Raw genomic sequence first — 15,239 nt, forward strand, 5'->3', positions numbered from 1 at the left:
TAATGTAGGGCCCCCTCCCTTATGTTTATATTGTACTGCTGCTATAATTCCCTAACACATTTGCAACTAACCGAATTACTAAAACTAGTTGACATGCTGTAAACCTGAAATTTGAAAATAAATGTATGCATACGGACCTCTTCTGTAACCGTTGATGTCATCCACATAAAGTTATTTAAATCTAAATCTCAATTCAACACACACACACACACACACACACTTTAATTCATTCACATTCACTCATTGAGTGGTTTATTGAGAGAGTGAGCCGTTGTTTGCAATAGACGATCTCTGGACGAATCAGACAGCGAGCTTAACCGAGAGAGCGAGAGAGAGAGAGAGAGAGAGAGAGAGAGAGAGAGAGAGAGAGAGAGAGAGAGAGAGAGAGAGAGAGAAAAGGCGTTTCCACGTTTCAGCAGCCGGTGACTGAGCAGCGGACAGCGAAGCAGACGGCCACAGAGCGGAATCACGGTCATCCTGAACATTTCCGTTTTTATTATCTACAAAAACTGACTGACTGTTCATTTCACCCGTGTCCCCTCCACGGCCGCGTTTCCCCACGCAGATGAAACAGACTCAAATCCATCACAGAACGACTTGAAACCACAAAAGTGAACCGAGATTGGCCGAGTGGACTTTTTTTTTCCATTCCTGCAGCACGTCTGTCCCGTCTCATTCCCACAGAGCTGCTTTCTGTGAGATCCAGAGGAGATTATCTTCCCTCATCTCTCTCCCTGTCTGTAGCTGACTCATATCTGCTGCTCTCGGGGTGAGTAGGCTACATCTCTTTTCTGCATTTCTCACTGCTCTCTCTTTTTTTTTTTTTTTTTTAAGTCTAAACGTCCCGGGTGTTGTTCATTAGTTGGGCAGTGTTGGGAGTCACCCTTCCGTCACCCTCCTCTATTCATGGATATGGATCATTTCTCTCCTCACAAACCGTTACGTGATAGCTGTGTGAGAGACTCGCCTACTTCAAAGCCTGCCTGTAAAATGTTGTTTTCCGGCGTGCTGTTGGCATCAAAAAGGTAGATTTAACAGAGGGGGGGAAAGTTGAAGACATGGGGCGTTCATGGCCTTTATGGATATAGAATTCTCCAAAGGATTTGACCAAAATAGCAGAAAAATCACCCAAAAAATAAAATGAATATATTTGAAAATAGAAATGTTTCGTTGACATGACACTTGGCCTGTTGTAGGCTATCTGTAAAGTGCTGTGAAGTAACAAAGCCATGCGAAATGTGCAATGCCTTGTTGACTTGACACAACTCAGTCATGAACTTGACTGTTAAGTGGCAAGTTGGTGAATTTTCCTATTCAAACGAGGGCATTTAACACACCATTAATTCAAACTAATTGGATTGGGTTTAGTGTCGCTGGAGGCATTCAGGATCCAATGTCCTTTTCATTTTATCCCAGCCAAATATGCCCATAGTACTCCCATTGAAACTTGATTTCCTGTTTGTTCTCATAGGTTACATTATTTATATAATATTAGCCTATATGAGTCTCCTTACATTGTGATGTTTTCTACAGGGTCATATCTGTATTTGTAAGGATAACTGCAGACAGATTATCAGGAATGTTCTGCCTCTAAAAAACACAAAACTCAGTCATAAGAAAGAGGCAATAATAAACTGCCAGCGACCACCTTTTTGTGTGCGTGCGTGTGTGTGTGTGTGGGGGGGGGAGGGGGGGGGAGGGGTGGGTCTTTTATGAATGGATGTGTCTGGCCTGCCAACACGATGTGCGTGTATGTGTGCTGTGAGGGGTGGGGGTGACAATAGCTGGTTTATATCACCTAATAACCCTGTATTTTCTGTGTTTTATTCCCCTGATTGTGTCATAAAAGTATTCCTATTTTTTATTTTTATTTTTGGCCTACACTGTTTTTTGCTCAGACTCAATGTAGAAGACACGATTAAAAAGACATTAAGACAAAGTATAACAGAAACACTGAGTTAAAGTAGGCCTGTTATGTAAAGTTAAGACATTCTGTTAAAGGTGGAAAGGCGTTTAATACCTTTTTGTTTTGCCTTAAATAGATGTCATTTCTTAGGAACTAGAGCTAAACGATTAATTGCATTTGCGATAATATCGCGATATGTTAAAACGCGATTTCCTAATCGCAAAGGCTGCGATTTGGTCACATGACTCGCGAGAGCAAATCAGTCTGCACTCCGCAGAGAAAGCATCAACTAGCACGCTAACTCTACGCCGTACCTTGAGCTGATTTCTGTCATTCAAACAACTCTGTTCAGTTGTAGTTTAAAACTTTTACAGCCATTTTAATAAAATGAAGGGTTTTATTCGGGCTTGAGTCTATACATGCAGTTAATGGATACAGGCACACAGAACTCAAGGCTCGGTTGGCAACGATTAGCTCTGATTAGCGCTTAGCTCCGGTTAGCGGTTAGCTCCGTTATAAAGATATGGAGTGGAGGAGCTGCCACTGAGAGGGGTAACAATCAGACTGATAAATGACGTTCGGGGAGCTTTCACAGCAGCGTGCAAGAACACCAGCAACTAGCTAACGTAACGATAGCCTCTCTGAACAAGTGCACTCTGCAGCACGCAACTTCACGAGGGGGAGGGGCTGGAGGCAGATCCTCTCTGTGCACTGTAAAAAAATACACTGTTGTGTGTGTGTGTGTGTGTGTATAGATATATACTATATACTATATTTTTACTTATTTAGCTGTCTATTGTGTAATTGTGTGTTCATACTATAAATTATTATATTATTCTTTGTTGAATAATACAGAAGACAAAGAGCTTAAAAAAATAATCGAATCGCAATCGCAATATTTTGGAAAAAAATCGCAATTAGATTATTTTCAAAAATCGTTCAGCCCTATTAGGAACTCATATTAGCGTGGCAGCGGTAAATATGAAGCAGTGAAAGCCATTGTGATTTGGATACTTTTACATGTTTTAGTGTTTTTGCAATGCAGATGCTCTGTTTTGTCTCTGTTTTTGTCTTATTATGATGATTATTTTCTTGCTTGGTCCAAAAATGTCAGAAAATAGTGAAAAATCATCACAATGTTACAGAGCCCAGGTTACGTCATCAACTTGCTTGTTTGGTGTGACCAACAGAGATATTACCATAAAACAAAGATAAATAGGTATATTTGCACAACAATGGCAAACGATTCATGAGTTGTCGGAACAATTGCTTGATTCATTTTCTAATCGTTTCACCGTCCCTTCTCTTGCATCCTGACCCCGAGTGACACACACATGCTGTACATACACCTATGTACACATGCACACAGTGACTTCAGAGTGTGTGACACTTGTACAGTATGACAGCTGTCAGTTCATTTCCTGAGAGGCTGCATTCCAGTCATATTATCCCTCCACAGTGTGCACGTTTTACAAGCTGTTAAACAATCCCAATATAGCCGAATAGAGTCAACTTTATTTTATTGAAACAGTAACTGCTGTTGTAAATTCTAGTCAAGTTTTGAGTCTTTCATAAAGTGCTAGCGACAGTGAAGCGTCCCTGTAATCCGTTTTTGTGTGTGTGTAGTTTTGCAGGTTTATGAGGACATCTTTGAAAAGTGGGGATTTCTTCAAAGTGGCTTTATGAGGGTTTTAAGGACAACATTAGATTTAGTTGTAGGTCAAAATTAGGGCATGTAGTTGTGTTGGTTAGGAGCTAGGGTCCTCACACCTATACGTGTGTGTGTGTGTGTGTGTGTGTGTGTGTGTGTGTGTGTGTGTGCGCGCCTTGACTCAGCTTTTTGGGAGCCTGTCTCCTCTCTGATATCGATCTGTCTTCTCGGACAGAGAAAAAGAAAACTGGGCAGCGCAGCAGAAATGTGCTTCCTCTCTCGGGTTCACTTCCTCTCTGTGCCGTCGGTGGTGTCGGTTGTCCCCCCGCCGCCACCAGGGGAATGTTTGTGGTTGACTGTTTACAGGAACTGAGTCAAACACACTTTTTGGGAAGATCAGCGTTAAACTTTGTGTAACTTGAAGCAATGAAAACAGAAGAAAAACATGTTTTTTTTCACGCCTCCCTTGTCAGCAAGCTGTTTATTATCACACATTCCAGACAACTGACAGTAGCATAAAATAGACTTCACCATTAACCATAAGAAACAGTTTTCAGCCTAACATGTTATTTTAAATAATCAAAGGAAGAGCATTTCTTCACCGCAAATTGAAACCCATATATTCACCCAAAATGTGAAAGTGTGGTGTTAAGTATGGTCACTTTTGTAACCACAGGAAATGAAGAATGGAAACTATGTTCAGATGAAACTGGACTCACCAACATGTCCTCTCTCCTCCCTTTTTGGTTTCATTTGGTATGAAACATCCCAGATTAGCCAGAATGGAAAACCACAGCATGCAGTATGTGACTCACTGACATCATCTTGCAAAAGTAGGGCTGGGTAATATGTCAAAAAGTAATACTTTTTTTTCCCCCACATAATGAAGCAGGACTAAAACATGATTTAAACATCACATTTTGTAGACCTACATGTACAAACAGTTACAGTTAGAATACTTAAAGCAACACTATGTAACTTTTCCCGTTTCGACCCCCCTACAGGTTGTCTCATTAAACTACAGCTGCAGCTAAAAGTTACATAGTGTTGCTTTAAACACCTGCACCACTTGCTTGGCTGGCAGCACCATGGATATCTGTGACGGCAATCCATCCAGTAGTCACTAGTCACTAAAGCAAATAAAGTCTTCCTCCTGGTGGCGCCAACACAGCACACTGGGTAACTAAGATCACATCATGCTGAAAACCAACACAAATGTGTGTGGTGTCAAAGTAAGGACTCGGATATCATGAACAACCTGTGTTTTTCAGCCTCGCCGTCACTCAGAAAGGATCACTTCCTGCAGCGGTGGATCCTCTTGACATGTAATAGTGCGTTCTATTTGTACTCGCAACTCGGATTTTCTGAGGTCGGAAACACGCCCCCCTGACCTCGGCTTTCCAAGCTCGGAACTCGGGCAACCACTGAGTACCCCGAGCTAAAAATCCAACATGGCTGCTCCATGCATCAACAGTTGTGAAAGCTGCAGTAACATACAGTTATAGGCACTTCTGTGTTATTTGTGTCTCACTAAATCAGTTGTACACGCAGCGCTGTCCATATTCTATCTGTGGACAATGTTGTTACGCTGTTTGTATGCACAAAAACACAGCGTAATGTGTTGTTATAAACTGACATTGCTAACAATGGCTAACCTGGCTAGAGCTAATGAAAACAATGAAAATCCGACTTGTAAATGGAACGCATTCACTCTCATGTGTGACGTCATTCCCAGCTTCGGCTTCCGAGTTCCGAGGTAAATGGAACGCACTATCACTGTCGGACTACCCATGCCTTTTGTTTCCCACCCCTCCCCCCTTGCTGCGCGTTTGTTTATTTTCACCATGAGTGCGCCAGGATCTCAGGAAGCTACGAGTTACACAGGGTCAGTGTCATTACGTGGCGTTACATCACTGCCTGCAATCTGCACTACGGCTGCTCGCTGACACCGTCCTCCGCTGCCGCCCACTCTTCCTCAGGTCTGTTATTGGTATCCATTTACAGATTAAACTGTTAGAGCAGATGCCACATTCTAACTGAACAGGGAATGGCTCCTGAGAGTAAACAACTACACATGTTCTAGATATGCAACAAGCAGAAGAACCTGAGTTTAGTACATGCAACAACATTTGCATTGTAATCCTGCAGGAAAGATGCAAAGCTGCAAGTGATGCGGAGAACGATAACATTATGGAATAATCCTCCAGCTACAAATATGTAAATCTTTTCTATTAATGACACTTAAGCTACGTTCACACAGCAAGTCTTAATGCCTAATTCAGATTTTTTTTGCTCAGATCCGATTTTTTTTTTTGGCTGTTCACATTACCTTTTAAAATGTGGTCTATATCAGATTCCAGTGTGAACTGTTTGCGGTTTTGAAATGACCTGCATGCGCAAAACAATAACAATGACATCAGACGCAGCACGCTGTTGCTCTAAAGTTAGGGAGGTTATGGAAGAAGTAAGCATTTTTGCTTTTATTTCAAAATGTTTGTGTAATGGCAGCCGTAACATTAATGAGCAGTTGCTAAGGAGGAGAAGAATGAAGAGAAAGAGAGACAAATAGGCTATTTTGGCCTTTTGTGTGGTTATGGAAAATTCACTACAGAGGTCTGTGTGACCGGACGACCGATTTGCACGTCAGGACCGCTACGGGCCTCCACCAGAGTTTCCTCTGGCTTCGCCCTCGCACGCGCTCACGCTCCACCTCCCCGACGGTGCGGGCGAGACGGGCCGGTGGTGCGCCCGACCCCGAGGGACCGGGATCCCACCTCAGCTGGCACGCGCCGGCCCTCTCTTTCATTGCGCCACGGGGTTTTATCGACCCTCTGACTCGCACACGCGTTAAACTCCTTGGTCCGTGTTTCAAGACGGGTCGGGTGGGTTGCTGACATCACCTTTTTACGTGAGCGGATCCCCGCCCTGGCGATGCGACGTGGTCGGGGCACACTGAGGACAGTCCGCCTGGTTGACAGCCGCACCGGGAGCAGTGGGCCCCGCCCCTCCCCGCGGAGAGAGAGGGTGCAGCGAGGGTTATTGAGGTAAAAGTCGCATCAAATCCGCCTTGGTTGTTCACACTGCGGCTGCATTGAAAAAAATCAGATCTGGGTCTGATTCAGGACCACATATTGAAGTGGCCTGAATCTGATTTGAAAAAATCAGATCTGGGCTAGATTTGAGTGTTTTGGGCCACTTTTGCCTGCAGTCTGAACGTAGCCTTATTGTATGTTCCTGTTTTTATTGAATGTGCTTACTGCCAAACTTCCCATATTTAAAGTTTAAGTACATAGATCCTTGATGCTTAATTGACTAATTGTCTCAAAGGCTTTGGTTCCCATTGACCTCATTGAGCTGGCTGCCACCTAAACTTCAATGATATGAATCATCAGTCGAGAAGTCCCCGAGCTAAACCTCATTTGTCAGTCAAATCACTGCTCTTTGTAGCTTCGTGATTGTACACAGCCAGTATTACAGCATGGCAGGTTATAAATGCAACACAGTGAAAAGTTGAGTATTTGTCCCAAGCTTGAAACTCGGAGCTAGCATGGAAAATGCAGTTTCAGGTGCAGCTCTAATACTCACAACTGTATATCAGGTTGTACATTTCGTCTTTTCGGCCGGATGACCGTTCGCTTCCGCTTTGTGTTGGAATTTTAAACTCTTTTGGATTTATGAGGACTATGGTTAACAGCTCCTCAGATCTCTGCAGGGTAAATCCAGACAGCTAGCTAGACTGTCCAATCTGAGTTTTCTGTTGCATGACTAAAACAACTTTTGAATGTGCATGTTCCACCTGAACAAGTTCCTTCCCGAGGATATTTTGCATGGCTGCGTCCAGCGCTTAGCGCCGCCCAAGACGATTGTAATTGGTTTAAAGAAATGCCAATAAACCAGAGCACGTTTTTCTCCTATCCCGGAATGCTGCATGGACTAGCCAGACCCTTCTCTGCAGCGCTGGGGAGGTAAAACAGCATAGGAAGCCTCAGCCTGGTGTCTCTGTCTCAGTCTTTGGGGTCGTAGGAAGTGATACTGCAAACAGTGACTGGGCCAAGAGTGAAACCAGCACCCAGAGCTAAGCTTACCGCCCCCACTGTTTCCATAACAAACTCTTGTGTATTGTGTTGGGCTCACCCAGAGCACTGGATGCTCTGCAAACAGGAAGTAATGCCTTAAAGGGGAAGTCCACATTTCCAGTTACATCACCAGTTATACTGTAATCCGCTGTTATTCACTGTCAGATTTCTTATATTCTCGATACAATACATGTGGTCCTATTAGGTGTGTTTTAATATCCAAAACCAATATCCTACAGTATATGAATATGTACCATTTCATTTGCAGGTTACTGTATTTGTCAAGATGATTATGCTGATGATTACTTGGCATGTAGCATCAAAAACCAGGTATGTTATTTGAAAGAGGAAATGAGCAGCAAGTCACAATTAATTAGGCTTTTAACCTGAGTGAGTGATTTACCTTATTACAGTGTTTGTAGCATGTGCAATGATTTATTTTAAATTCCCCAATGCCACAGAGGTTAAGCCTTTCTCTTTCAGGCTACAGCCCCATGGATGGACACACAAACAAAAAACAAACACATATTTAATCCCTCCAGCAACTGCTTGGTTGCGTGGTCGGTCAGTTGCTATGTTACTAGTTACCAGCTAAAAACTACTTAAAAAAAAAAAAAAAACTTTGCTTCCACTGTTGATGCTGTTTATCTGCTCTGTGTTGTATTTGAATTCATGCAAATATAGCATGCAGCAGAGATTTCAAATTAGGCCATCACAATTAATCGCAGTTTTATCGAAAGTGCAATATGGACTAGTGCAGTATTCAAATTGCTGGGGGGGGGGCTCAATATTTGTTAAAGGCAAAATCTGTGTCAAAACATTCTAAAGTATTGTGGTGATGCAGACATGTCCCAGCCTACAAATCCTATCCGACAGACTAAATGAAAACATCTTGATTGGTACAGATCCTGACCATTTTAATTTATTTTTCCTTGTAATGTTTTTAACTGAAAATGAGAATAATGATACAGAAATTATCATTTTTCACATATTTTAAATCACAACGTAATCACAATATCAGTCAAAAATAATCACAATTAAATATTTACCTGATATCGTGCAGCCCTATTTCAAATGTCCTATTTTGGGGTGGAGCAACAACGCACCAGGTTGTGTGAACGTAGGTACAACTTTAACGTGGTTTTGTGCAAAACTGGAGTAATTCTGTTGATTTTATGGATAGAGGCAGGAACGGAGGGGTGTTGCCTGCTTTAACACACAGCTGTGGAAGTGTTTCATAAGCCCAATGATAATGAATGTAGTGATCCACACACACATGCAGTACACCTAAGCCTACACAGACAGAGAGATCCACACAAACCGCAACAGTGCAGATGGCGCACACATACAAAAACACGTGGATATGAATACACGCTATCTTTCTCTCTGTTTTACATGCACACACACATACAGTACATACACACTTTGAGCCAGGCCATTCCCCTTCGCTCGTGTGCATAATATACTCTGCTGCTCGCCTCCAAAATGAAACGGCTCAGTGGGTCTGATTGGATTTGATAAGAGTTGATTCGATTGGAGCAGGAGGGCAGGGGGGTGAATACAGTTCTGCTCTGTGTGTGTGTGTGTGTGTGTCAGGATATACCGTCAAGGGTCACCTCAAAGTGTAGACGCTGTTTCTGTCTGCCTGTCTCTCTTGCTCACATCGGTTTTTAATCATCAAATTGACTGTGAAAAAGTCCCGGCATCCAACAGTTTTTCACCCAGTGTGTACATTAGCGTAAACATGATCGCACCAAACTCTGCACCTTTACTGGGTCGAGAAGGAAACATCACAAGACCGGAAGTACTGTAATCAGCTGTTTAGAAAAGGCCCTTGAGTTCCCCTCAGTGCTGATTAATTTCACATGGTCTTCTCATCTACATCTGCACAGATCCTCACACTCGCGCGCACACACACGTGGTGGTGAAAATAGTGTCAGCTGTTTAAGAAGTAGTTCCAATGGAAACTGTTCAACTGTAGAGCAGGCTGACATTAACAACTTACAGTATCGAGACAAAATCAAACCTGAAGGACAAACAAGACTTTGTGATGTTCTAAAAACCTGTTAGGAATTACGTTGTTTCTTTTATTGAGAAAGTTGCTGTGTAACAACCCACACTGATGTCTCAGATTTAGCAATTTTTCCATAAAGGACATTTGAGGAATTATGCTCATTTGTTTTCTTGCCTTCCTTCTTACACATAGATAGATACCACATATCCATGTGTGAAATATGAAGCTACGCACAGGAGGTGATTAGCTTAGCATTAGTCTCGCTTTGCCAGACCCTCCTCCAAAGCGCGCTGGCTCTGGCTTCTACATAGCATTCAGGGATGGGAGGAAAACGTGCTCTGATTTAATGGAATTTCTTTACACCAATCAGAATCGTCATGGGCGATGCTAAATTCCGCCCAAAGCCGCTGCAAAATAGTTGTGTGAGAGAAAACTCAGATTGGACAGATATAGGAACAGTCCACTTCTAAACAGTTGTACTAACTACTCTCCCACAAAACCGGTTTTGCCATTTGCATTTACACTGGCCAAGTGGCCATAGGAACTGGTACGGCAACGGTCTTTATAGCGTCGTCACTTGACTTTAGCGCCACATACAACAACAAACCAGCATGGAGGAGGCCATCAGAATGTTCGTGCCTTGCCGGGATCCTCATAATGGAGTTTGAACGCCGGCGTTTAAAGACTAGGCTGGAGTACTTAACAGAGAAACACAGAAGACGAAGGCTCCAGCATAGTATGATCCTAATTAATACGTATGATGGAAGAAGATAGAAGAGCAGAGCGCAACAGGCAAACAAAACAACGGGTAAGTTTAACTAGCATTAACAATTAGCTGGTTGAATGCGTGACGTTTGTCTTATGAGTTAGCATACGTAGGCGAATTGCAACAGACAGTGAAGAATATGTATTGTTTGTAGGGCTGTCAAACGATTAATTTTTTTTTAATCACCATTAATCGCTGAATTTCTATAGTTAATCACGATTAATCGCATATTTTATCACATGATTAAAATTGTATTATTTTGCATTTCAAAACAGTTTTTAAGTACATATTAACAATCGAAAGCAATTTTTACCGACCTGACAAAAACTGAATACGTAGGCGGAGCTTAGCTACATAGCCGGTGTACCAATCAGAGCTTCAGAGCTAAGGCGGGGCTACAGATTAGGTGTCCCTAAAGAACCCGCGTATCTAACAGTAGTTCCGCATTAAATTAGTTCCGCATTACATTAATTAATTTGCACGTGAGTTTTATTTATTTTTATACCGTGTCCTTGTAAATTCATGCACCGAACCGTGATGCCCGTACCATTTCGGTTCCATACGAATACATGTACCGTTCCACCCCTACAATTTACCATGCAGAGATCTGAGAAGCAGTTAACAATAGTCCTCCTTAATCCACCAACATTTTAAAATTCCAACACAATGAAAGCAGAAGGAAACGGAAAATACATGCATCCGGCTGAATTTCCTGCAACACCGGAGCAATCCCGGAAGTGGAACGCGAAGGATATAGACTAGTTTAGCATAAAGACTGGAGCAGAGAGAAATCACTAGCCTGGGTCTGAGTTTGTTTCCCAGCTTTTGTCTGGAATGGTAATTAGTGAGCATTAGGCCGGCTACACACTGGCTGCGTTGCGTGAGCGTGGCGTTTCTGTTGCGTGTCAGCTGCGTGGCGGCTGCGTGGATTTTTCTGTCTTTACACACCAGAAATGTGTCTGACGCGGCACTGCTGCTGCTAGCGTTGTCTGTACACATGTATGTTTCCCATTGATTTACTGCACTCAAGCAGTAGTATACTTCATGTTAAATATAAATATAGACTGATTTGATTACAGCAAAGACAACGTCGGCAGTATTGACGGCAAAATAGGCTACAGAATATTTTGTTCTGTATTGACAGGTGCAATATTTGAAAATCGATTTTTTTTTTTATTTTTTATTATATTTATATCTGCATTTATCTTAAAACCTAGAGACTTTCAAACATCAGCATGTCATTTATTAATATGTATTTGTGTCAAAATAACATATAAACATCTTTTCCTATTCTATTTTGCCTGGAAACGCTTCCAACACGCTTGCATGTCGCGTGAAAAATAGGCAGCGGTTCGGTTTCTAGCATGCAAGCATTTCGGCGCGGCTCGAGTCGTGCCTGAGACGTGCCTGTGACAGGCAGGCAGTGTGTATTCTCTAACCTGTTAACATGGGAGCCGAAATATAAACAGACACACCACGCAGCTGACAGGCTCACGCGATGCAGCCAGTGTGTAGCCAGCCTTACAGGTGCTGGTAGGCGGAGTTTGTTGCCATTGGACAGAGCATGGCTAGCTGTTTTCCCCGGTTTCCAGTGTTTATGCTAAGCTAATGGTCTCCAGTTGAATGCAGTTTGGGGCGCAATAGCAATAAATGCGTGGAATGCATACAAATTACCGTGCATTACTTTTCATAATCAGTGTTGGGGAAGTTACTTTTAAAAAGTAGTGTTTGCTCGTTACTCGTTACTTCTTAAAATAGTAATCCGTTACTTTACTTAGTTACCCCCTATGGAAACTTGTTACTTTTACGTTACTTTTAAAAGCAGGCGTCTCTGGCAGAGACTGAAGTTAATTTTACAAAAACTATCTTTGACCATAAAGCCAATCTATGGTTTATCAGTGAAGTGTCTGAACTAGAGCTGAAGATCTCTACCCGAACCCGACGGGACCTGACAGAACAGACGGGTTCAGTCGCATTCGATCTTAATTTCTATCATTTTACACGGGTTCAGGCCAGGCTTGGGCTTGCGCTCCAGGTTGTGTGGTAAATGAGCGGTCAGGTGATGTGTTTTCAATTAGCGTGTAAATGGATGCTGAGGAGGTGAAACAGAGGCTGGCCTCTGGAGGACTTATTTTATTTCTTTGTTCCAACTTCCAAGTGGCCTATAGCCTACGTTAGTCATGAATAAATTATGTTAGAAAATTTATAAATGATTCATTCTTGACGAAAGACACAAGAACTGTGTGCGTGCGGCGCAGTCTTTTTTCTTTCTCTCCCTTTTCGTACCGGTCGCACAGCCACATCCGTGCATTGTCATAGACACATGCAGCCTCTTTTCTGGAAATCCTTGCGTGTCCGTGCAACTGACACAAGTCCACAGCGGTCCGCTGCGTGTATGTATAAGGCCATCTCCACCGCATCCATCTGTGAGGTTGTCAGCTTTGTGTCTGCTTAAAGCTTAAAACGCTCTCAAAAGTTAGCTTTGGCTGCTTTTCGCTTGCCATGATTACTCTGCTACCAGCCTCTGTCACGTCCCGTATGGAGCTTGTGAGCGCGCAGCTGAGAAGGCAGTGTCGCTGTTAAATCTGTCCCTGGGAAAAGTAACGTTGCCCCGAATTGAAAAAGGAACTACATCTCGTTACCAAATTTTCAGTAGTAGCTCGTTACACTACCTTTTACTCGAAAAAGTAGCGTAACGTGTAACACCCAACACTGTTTATAGTTACATGTACGAATGAATCATGAGAACAGCCTGGTATGTTACAAAAGCTAACTTTTTGGCCAGTTTTTGTTTCTGTCATGCGACAGACGAGGGCTCAGCCTGAAGCTGGCAGTGCCCATCGGGGGGTCTGATGTGTTTGAGCTTCTTCATCTGCTCTTTGGATGATGATGGATATTTGTGTGTGTGTGTGTGTGTGTGTGTGTGAGAGAGTATGATGAAGAAACCTGTGGCGTGGGTGGAAAGTACGGGTCTATAACAGTTGCTCTGATGAGCCATGAGTGCCGTGATGAGACGCTTTGTGTTGCTGAGGTGATTAAGAGCGGTCGTTTCTTTTTGTGGCACCCTGAATGAGACCAAATGTTGTCCTTATGTGCTTCATGAAAGACTGTTTGAACATGTTTTATGTGAGATTTTAGGAGAATAACAAGCTGCTGAAATACATGTTCTAACCTTTTCTTTTAAAGCCTTTTTTTCTGGCATTTCCTGATGTTTGTGTGCATTTTTCCTCTACAAAGCTGTCTCAGCATCCATGTCATCCATCTCGAAAAGGAAATCTGCTTCCTGAACTTGTCAGTGAAAGCCCAGAATGTGTCTTTGCATGCCTTAATGTTAGTACCGCCATCCCCTTCTCTAGTGTATGTGTATGTGTGTTTGTGGTTGTGTGTTTGTGTATGTTCATGTACTGTATGTGTGGTTTAAAAAGCCTCAGGAATCAGGTTAACCTCCCCGCTACGGAGAGAAAAAAATTCACAACGTATACACACACACACACACACACACACACACACACACACACACACACACACACACACGTGTACCTTCTCTCCGCTCAAACTGATAAAATGTGATGCAGGCGTCAAACTTGCTCGGTGTATGTTGTTTATGTAACCCTCTGGGGAGCTCTGTACCCACCTAGTGCTTGCGGTTTTGCAGCTTGCACTAAATGCATTGTACCGTTACACAAAGGCCCGACTAGAAGCTTTAATGTAATGCTTTTTCACAGAGTTTTTGGAGAGACAAAACCCAAGGTTGGCATCTAGCAGCCCATAAGCCAGCACTTAGTATTCAACACTGAACATCTTCTCATTAATGAGTTCAAATTCAATTTTGCTCAATCCATGTGCGTTATAACTGCTTTAGCCTGCATGTCTACTCTTTTCAAATCGTATCTCTGCTTTGTGAGTGAAGTTTGGTTTACTAGATGAAATCATTAAGGGATGTTCATTGCCTTTTCATGAAACCAGAAAGTGTTTTTTCTTTGTGTATATTTGAAATAATTAACAGTAATATGTAACAGCCTGCAGCCTTTTACATGAGTACATGTGCAACCTACTAAATCTTTCTAAAATCTAATCAAGTTGGTAAAGGATCCTTTCTGTCTGTTATTTTCACTAGTCACTAGAATTTGTTTGTGATTGTAGCATCTTTTTAAAAAAAGTGATGGCATATTTTATTTGATTCTACTACTAGGGGGTGTTAAGTCTTGGATTTATTTTATTTTAATTCTGGACATAGTGGATTTAATTTTCTACAGGTATTTTATTTATTGGCAAATGCCATGATGACATTTGTAATAACCCATTAGCTGACCAATCACTTGCCTGATATTAGCTAGCTCACCTGACATAGAAAGTTGATTAAAAGTGTCAGTAAATCAGTTTCCAGACAGAAATACATTTTTCAGTTCATTGTTCATAGCTGTTTTCCTCCTGCAGTGTACACCATGCAGCTTAGAGTACACAAACTGACTCACACTCTAGTGTATGTGCACTCCAATATTAAAACAAAAACCCTTAATCATCACACCACTGCACTGTTTCTTATATTGTCAACAGTCTCTTGGTTGTGTTGTAGACGTGCTTCGGACAGACGAGGAACTATTGAGCAGGAAAGTCAATTTTACTTCAGCATAAACAGGAAAAGCAAAGTGCAGACAGAAATAATGAAAGCATCACCAGAATGAGGAAATGAAAGGGAAACATTACATAGCGCTGCCACGTTCCTCTTTTAAAGACCTCGCACAGCATCTAGTCTCACAATAGGTGGACAACAAGGATGTGAAATAGAGCAAATTGATCTTAGCTCTAAAGCTTAATGGGTGTAT

At 42.3% G+C, this 15,239-nt stretch overlaps 1 protein-coding gene across 1 annotated transcript in view; it reads left to right on the forward strand.

The window, feature by feature from the left end:
- The first annotated feature begins 402 nt into the window (after positions 1-402).
- LOC116053412 (astrocytic phosphoprotein PEA-15) overlaps positions 403-15,239 on the forward strand; it is a 56,002-nt gene continuing 41,165 nt past the window's right edge. The window contains exon 1 of the mRNA XM_031304529.2: positions 403-769. The gene's annotated coding sequence lies outside the window, so the exon portion shown is untranslated. The remainder of the gene's footprint in view (positions 770-15,239) is intronic.

This window comes from Sander lucioperca, chromosome 17, assembly GCF_008315115.2.
Source record: "Sander lucioperca isolate FBNREF2018 chromosome 17, SLUC_FBN_1.2, whole genome shotgun sequence".
Classification (NCBI taxonomy): Eukaryota; Metazoa; Chordata; class Actinopteri; order Perciformes; family Percidae; genus Sander; species Sander lucioperca.